Consider the following 7,558-nt stretch of genomic DNA (forward strand, 5'->3'; position numbering starts at 1 on the left):
TTCTCGCTCTAAAATTTAACATATAATATTTTTTTTAAACCTAAAGAAAAACCCAAAAAAAAATAATCAGAGCCCTACCACAGGCTTCCTGCTCGTTCCTTTTCCCTCCCTTTAGCGAGCCCTAACCCATCACCATAACCCACCATTCATCATCTTATGTTAGCTATAATCCTAGAACTTCACGCAGCCCTCATCGTACCATCGAGCCCCAACCCACCATCTCGGCATGCGTGGTCGTTGTTGGTTCTGTCCTGGCTGTCACTGCTTCTCCTATCCTCGTAGTGCGTGGCCTGCCCCTGTCGTCATTGCTACTTTTGAATCGCACCCTGTCTCGCGATCCTTGACGAACGAATTTTTGCTAGTAAAGAATTTCACAATAAATTCTCGTTGCAAGTATAGTTTCTAAACCAACAATAATCCTTTCATACAAAAAAATTTGTTTGTCACAAGTAACAAACCCAATAAAATAAACCGAAGTATTTAAATCTCGGATCGTCTCTCAAGGAATTGCAGGGAGGTATGTTACTTATAATTGGTTATGAGATAGTATCTTTTTAGGTTTTGAAATAAGGAACAAGGAAATAAAATGGCAAGAAATTAAATTAATAACTAAGAAAGCTCTTGACAAGGTATGAAAATTAGAAGTCCTATCCTAGTTATCCTTATCAATTGTGATGAGAATTGTCTATTGCTCCCACTTAGTTAACCTCTAACTATGAAGGAAAGTCAAGTGGATGAATCAATTTGTTTCCTCAAGTCCTAGTCAACTCCTAAGGAAAGACTAGCTTTAGAGGGATCCAAATCAACTAGCAACTTTCAATTATCAATGAACAGAGGAGTTTGATAACTCAAGAGTCTCCAATTACTCAACCAAAGCCAAGAATATAAAAATCTAACTTAAAACCCTCCCAAGCATTTTATCAAACACTTGGAAGGCACAACATAAAAGCATAAAAAACTAGCAAGGAATATTAAATCCAAACAACCAAATGCAAGCATCAATAACACAAATTAAAGAAAGCAATCATAAATATAAAATACCTCAAATTCCATTAAATAGAGAAATCAAATCTAACATGAGAATCCATAAACTAAATTGGGAACATAAAGTAATCAACAAAGGAAATAAATAAACTAGAATGCTAGAACAAATAAGAGTAGAAGAGAAACTAAATTGAAATAGAGTAGAAATCTAAAATTGAAAATAGCTAAACCTAAGAATCCTAAAACCTAGAGAGAGGGAGAGCCTCTCTCTCTAGAAAACTACATCTAAAACCTAAACGTATGTGAATGAATGTTGTATGAATGAATGAAAATGATTGATTCCCCCACTCTGCAGTCTCTAATCTGTGTTTTTTGGGCTTGAAACTGGGCCAAAAATAGCCCAGAAATCTCCCCCAGCAATTTCTGATACGTCCAGCACATGGCTCTGTCACGTGTACGCGTCGCCCACTCGTACGCGTCGATGAACTTTTGCAAGGTCATGCGTACGTGTGCCCTACGCGTGCGCGTCGCCTAACTGCATGGAAACTATGGCAAATTGTATATCATTTTGAAGCCTCAGATGTTAGATTTCCAACGTAACTAAAACCGCCTCATTTGGACCTCTGTAGCTCAAGCTATGATCAATTTAGTATGAAGAGGTCAGCCTTGACAGCTTAGCAATTCCTTCAATTTCTTGTATTCCTTCCACTTTTGCATGCTTCCTTTCCATCCTCTAAGCCATTCCTACCCTATAAACCCTAAAATCACTTGACACACATATCAAGGCATCGAATGGTAATAAGAGAGGATCGAAGTTAGCAAATTTAGGGCCAAAGAAGCATGTTTTCAATCATAGCACAAAATTAGGAAGGAAAATGTAAAACATACGAATTATATGAATAAGTGTAAGTTTAGTGGATAAAATCCACTAAATTAAGCACAAGATAAACCCTAAAAATGGGGTTTATCAATCCTCTACCTCCTCAGCTCGTTGTCACTACTACATTTTGAACATTTGGTAACATTTATTGCTTAATATTTGTTAAAGTGTTAGTGATTATTATAAAATTATATATAAAGTAACATTTATAGTGAAACGTTAGTAAATAAATATAACTTTTTAAAAAACTTCAAAAATGTTACCTATTCCTACAACACACTTGAAATCAAAATCAGAGACCTAACCTAATGGCTGGGACGGAAGAAAGATCGGGGAACCTGCTTCTTTCTCTCTCTCTCTCTCTCTCTCTCTCAATCTCACTGGCACTCTCGATCGTGCTCCTCTGCTCCTTGAATCTCTCTCTCGTTTCAACAAATTCTAGGGTTGAATTTATTATTCTCTGTTTTGAGGTGAGTCTAATGGAGGAGAAGAAGAACCTCATTTCGTGTTATTTCTTCTCTAATTTTCACTACAGGATCGGAGAACCTGCTAGCGCTCTCAATCTCACTCCAAATCTCGTTCCCCTTTGCACTCTCACTCTCAATCTCACTGGTGCTCTCGATCGTGCTCCTCCGCTCCTTGAATCTCTCTCTCTCGTTTCAACAAATTCTAGGGTTGGGTTTTTAATTCTTTGTTTTGAGGTGAGTCTAATGGAGGAAAAGAAGAACCTCCTTTCGGTTTTTTCTTCTCTAATTTTCACTGCTTCATTATTATTCTCTACAATCTTCTTAAGCATTTTGTATATATTTCTTAAGATTTGATGGCCATGAATTGATTGAATTCCTAATGTTAGGATCTAGAACGGAGAGAAGCAAAATGTTAGTAGTTAGTAATGTAACACCCTACCATACAGAGTCTTATGCTTAAGTCATAAAATTGAGGTGGTGAGGTATTATGACCTCTAAATATATATAATATAATATAGTTGAAAAAGGTTTATATCTAGGAGCCTTTGAAGGAAAGTTTAAAACAAAAGCCGTATCACTCACATAAACGGAAACTTATGTACGAAGAAACGTAAGATATATGTATGAATAATAAAAAGAAAGTGTCAAAAATATAATTAACAAAGCTTCCAACTCGGTTCGTGAAGATAAATCGGCTAGAACTTATATATATATAAACAAGGGACAAACATAAGATATAAGGTGGAGAATCTATATACATATATAAATATAAACAAGATACACCCCTGAGTCCCAAGAGTTCTTCGCTTCATCAGAGTCTCCAGAATACAGAGTGGTACTTCTCAACCTGCATCTGAAAAATAACAATATTGTATGGGATGAGAACCGAGGGTTCTCAGTATGGTTAAGGTACGCACATATATAATAAATAAGGTCCCGGAAAAGCCAAAGGCAATCCTAGAACTTCGACACTCAGATATAAAGCTTAAGGAACTAAAACAGAAACCATGAATCAGGGTCGTTGTCTAAAGGTTCTCAACCTAACCAAACTTAACCTGCACACTAATCTTTTCCACCTTTCCTCCGTTCCTCCGTCTCCTATGAGTTGCACAGACAAACAAGCAAAATAAGGCAAACACAAGTGGTTCACAAGTAATACAGATAGCAATTATAACAAATAGCAGATTATAATCACGTAGGCAAACCCATATAGTTCACAAGCAAGAAAATCATACAATATGCACATGATATATGTGCCTATGGCTGTTGATATCAACTCTTGGTTACGTAGCCAGCCCGACATGTCCTCAAGCTCAAAACTCACCACAGGGAGAATCCCAAGCTGACATGGGGGAGACAACACCCCAAGCTCAATAACATCCATGGGAAAAGTCCCAAGTTGACTGATAAATCCATATTTGATGATAAATTTTGGATTAATATGAGTGAATTTCATCATATAAATCCACATTTATTCACCTAAATAGCATGCTTTTGTGTTTTCTCTCTAAATTGTTCCCAATTGTGAAAACATGCTATCTTGTGCTTAATTTAATCAATTTTATTCCACTTTCATTCCATTCGATGCCTTGATGTTTTTGATGAGTGATTTCATGTGTAATAAGTAGGAATGACTTGATAAGAGTGGAGGAGAAGCATGCAAATGGGAGAAAACATGAAGAAAACAAAGGAGAAAGGCATTTCAGAGTGTGCCCATGCACAACTTCTGTGCGTATGCACAGGAGGAAATTCAGCAAGTGTGCGTACGTACACACCTATGCGTACGCACAAGTACCAGCGCGTGACTTCATTAAAAAGTCACGTAGCTCGCGATTTTGAGGGCTCTTTGGCCCAATTCTAATGGCTTTGGAGCATATATGAAGGAGCAAGCAACCATATATCATACCATACACTACCATACATGATACAACACACTTAGAGTAGTTTAGGATAGTTTTAGGATTAGGTTTTCTCTCAATTTCAATTAGGGTTTTGTAGAATTTTATAGTTCAAGTTTTTATTTTGGATCCTTGCTTATTTCCATTGTAAGTATAACTTAATTTTCTCTTTTATTATACTATTTGTTCTACATTTTCTTCTATTTTAATTTCCTTTATGAATACATATATGCTTCTTGCAATTTTGAGTTTTGGTTAATGAATTTTATGTTTAGTGATTTTTATATGCTTATTGAGTTGTCTTTGTTGATTTTGATCATTTGTGGTTCAAAGTTTTCATCATTTTCCCAATTTTGTCATGTTTTATGATTATGGCCACTATGTGTTTGATGAAATGCCAATTTTGATTATGGGATAGATTTTTACCCCTTGGCTTGGGAAAATAAAATTATGGAATACTAGAGTCATAATGTCCGATATTTGGTGATAATTCTTGGGTTGTTAGTTGTTATTGTTTCCACTAACGCTAGCTTCTTACTAAGGTAATTAGTAAGTTAGCTAGGATTTGTGGATTAATAACAATCATGCTCACTTGACCTACTCTTCGATGTTAAAGGTTGACTTAGTGAGATTAATCCATCATAATTATCATAGTTGTGGTTATAGCAAGGAAGGGATTCCATAACTCATCCCAAGTCAAGGCTTCCATTTATGTTTTGAACCACTTTCCCATCAATTTTGAGTTTTACTTGTCTATATTACATACATAGTTCTTTTATTCCTTTATTAGTTTATTAATTGCAATTTTGATCATTCTTTAATTCCTTTATTTTGTTTGCTTCATTATTGAAAATCCCCTTGCTTTCCACAACCAAAATTGTGCACTCATAGGCATTAGTTCCTAGGGGAGACGACCCGAGGTTTAACTACTCTCGATTATTTGAATTAGAAATTTTAAACTTTGATGGTGGGAGTTGGTTGCCGGTTTGGTCTATACTTGCAACGAAAGTTATCTTGAGTGGAAAAATCCAAATTGGTGCAAATTCTCACTCATCAAGTTTTTGGCATAATTGCTGGGAAACTTAGTGCAATGAGTGCTATATTTTGGTTGTTGTGAATATGTGAATAGTGTGAATAGATACTTTATGGGTTGTTTGATTGGTTTAGCTATTAATTAGAATTTTGTTTCCTTTGTTAATTGATGTCTTTAGTTTTTATTTTCAATTTTTTCTATGAGTTATCACCCTCTTGGTTTGGAGTATGGTTGTAATCATTTTGTAGAGTTTGATAACTTCAATTTTGGATTGCATCATGGAATTGGAGCATCAATTTTGGAAAGAGCAACCTCCTCTATACTTCAATGAGCAAAACTAATGAGCGGATATTTTATATGCTTTTTGGCATCATTTTTATATAGTTTTCAGCATGTTTTATTTAGTTTTCATTAATTTTTTATAGGTTTTAGTGTTAAATTCATAATTTTGGATCCTACTATGAGTGTTTGTGTTTTTTTACAATTTCAGATAATTTCTGGCTAAAATTGAGGAGCTGGAGCAAAAGTCTGATTCAGAGACAGAGAAAGCACTGCAGATGCTGTCTGGATCTGAACTACCTGCACTCGAAAGAGCTTTTCTGGAGTTACAAAAGTCCAAATGGAGCGTTATCAACGGCTATAGAAAGCTGACTTCCAGAGCTTTCTAGCAATATATAATAGTATATACTTTGCTTTGGATTAGAAGGTACAAAACTAGCGTCCAACGCCAGCTTCCTACCCCCTTCCTGGCGTCCAGCGCCCAAAGAGCAGAGACCGGCGTCCAAACGCCCAGCGAGGACCCCCTAGCCAGCGTTTCATGCCCTAGGAGCCTTATAGCACGTGGATCTCGTGAAAGCTCAGCCCAAACACTCACCAAGTGGGCCCCAGAAGTAGATTTTAGCACTAAATAGACTGTTTTACCCTTACTAGTCATTTGTTTAGTATTTAAGGGATTAGATTTATGTAATTCAGACTTTCTTCGACACTTTACACGTTTTTCATTGTATTTTACTTTCAGTATGAGTTTCTAAACCTCCTAGGTTGAGGGGAGGAGCCCTGCTAAGCCCTATGAATTAATAAAAGTATTACTGTTTCTTCTTCGATCCGTGTCTGATTTATTTCTAAGATGTATATTCGATCTTCAACATGGTGAATAGGATGATCAATGACAATCAGCTCTGTTCATCATACTTAGATGAACGTACCTAACAAACACCCACGTCTACTTGGGGTTCGTGTGAATACGTGGCCGGAAAGCACGAATTAACAACTATGTTTATACATCTCTCAGACGGATAATCCACGACTTCGTTGGGGACTTCTCGAGACACCAGTTCAGCCGATTTCCGGGGAGATTAGGGTCTCCATGGTATAGGCTAGAATCCAAAGAAGCTGTAACGACCCAACTTCCAGTACATCATGATCATACCAAAAGTAAGGCGTTACTAACCTGTTTTCCTTACTAACTATTTAATATTGAGCCTTTAGTTCGATTTCGCGTTTCAATTTTTAAGAAAATACCAGAAAATTTTTGTCTTTGATTATCAAAATCATATATCAAACATTTCAAGTAATAATAATCACATAGTTATTAATATTAATAAATATTATACAAAAGAATTTAAATAAAACTCAGGTCCAACTCCTATCCCTCTGCATAAAATAAAAACTAAAGCTATAAAGGCGAGAAAATTCTATGAAAACAACTTAACTTATAAATATAGTATAACAATCGCCCGCAGCTTCAAACTGAGTCTTCGAACCTGTGTCACTGAAAGGGTGGAAGATTTTGGGGTGAGAACAAACCACACGTTCTCAGTAGGGAATGTAAATGCCGTAAAAGTAATGATTAACATGCAAATAATTAACTTTGCTTAATAAATCATCTTTGTCAAACCCTTTGAAATACTTTTTAATCTTACTTTAGATAAATAATTACTTCTTTAAATTCCTAAACCCAAAACAGATCTCAATCACAAAATTTGTCTCATTAAATATCTTTCAGCCACATAATTGATTCTCAGTCACAACAAACAGTTATTAATCATCTCTATACATTCACAGACTACTAACACAAGTAAGAAAACTCAATTCAACACACAAACAAATCATAATAAAACAAACAACACAATCACAGAGAAGTAATACAAGCAAATACAACCAAATGTAAATGCACAACCACTATGATTATCTGTCCTAAGCAGGCCATGAGCTCACGTGTCGGTTTACACCCTGCAGCCCGACATTACCTAGGAACAAGTCCCAGATATGGCTTCCCTTTGTGTCCTTAGTGCAT

This window comes from Arachis ipaensis, chromosome B06 (genome assembly GCF_000816755.2).
Source record: "Arachis ipaensis cultivar K30076 chromosome B06, Araip1.1, whole genome shotgun sequence".
In the NCBI taxonomy this organism is placed as follows: Eukaryota; Viridiplantae; Streptophyta; class Magnoliopsida; order Fabales; family Fabaceae; genus Arachis; species Arachis ipaensis.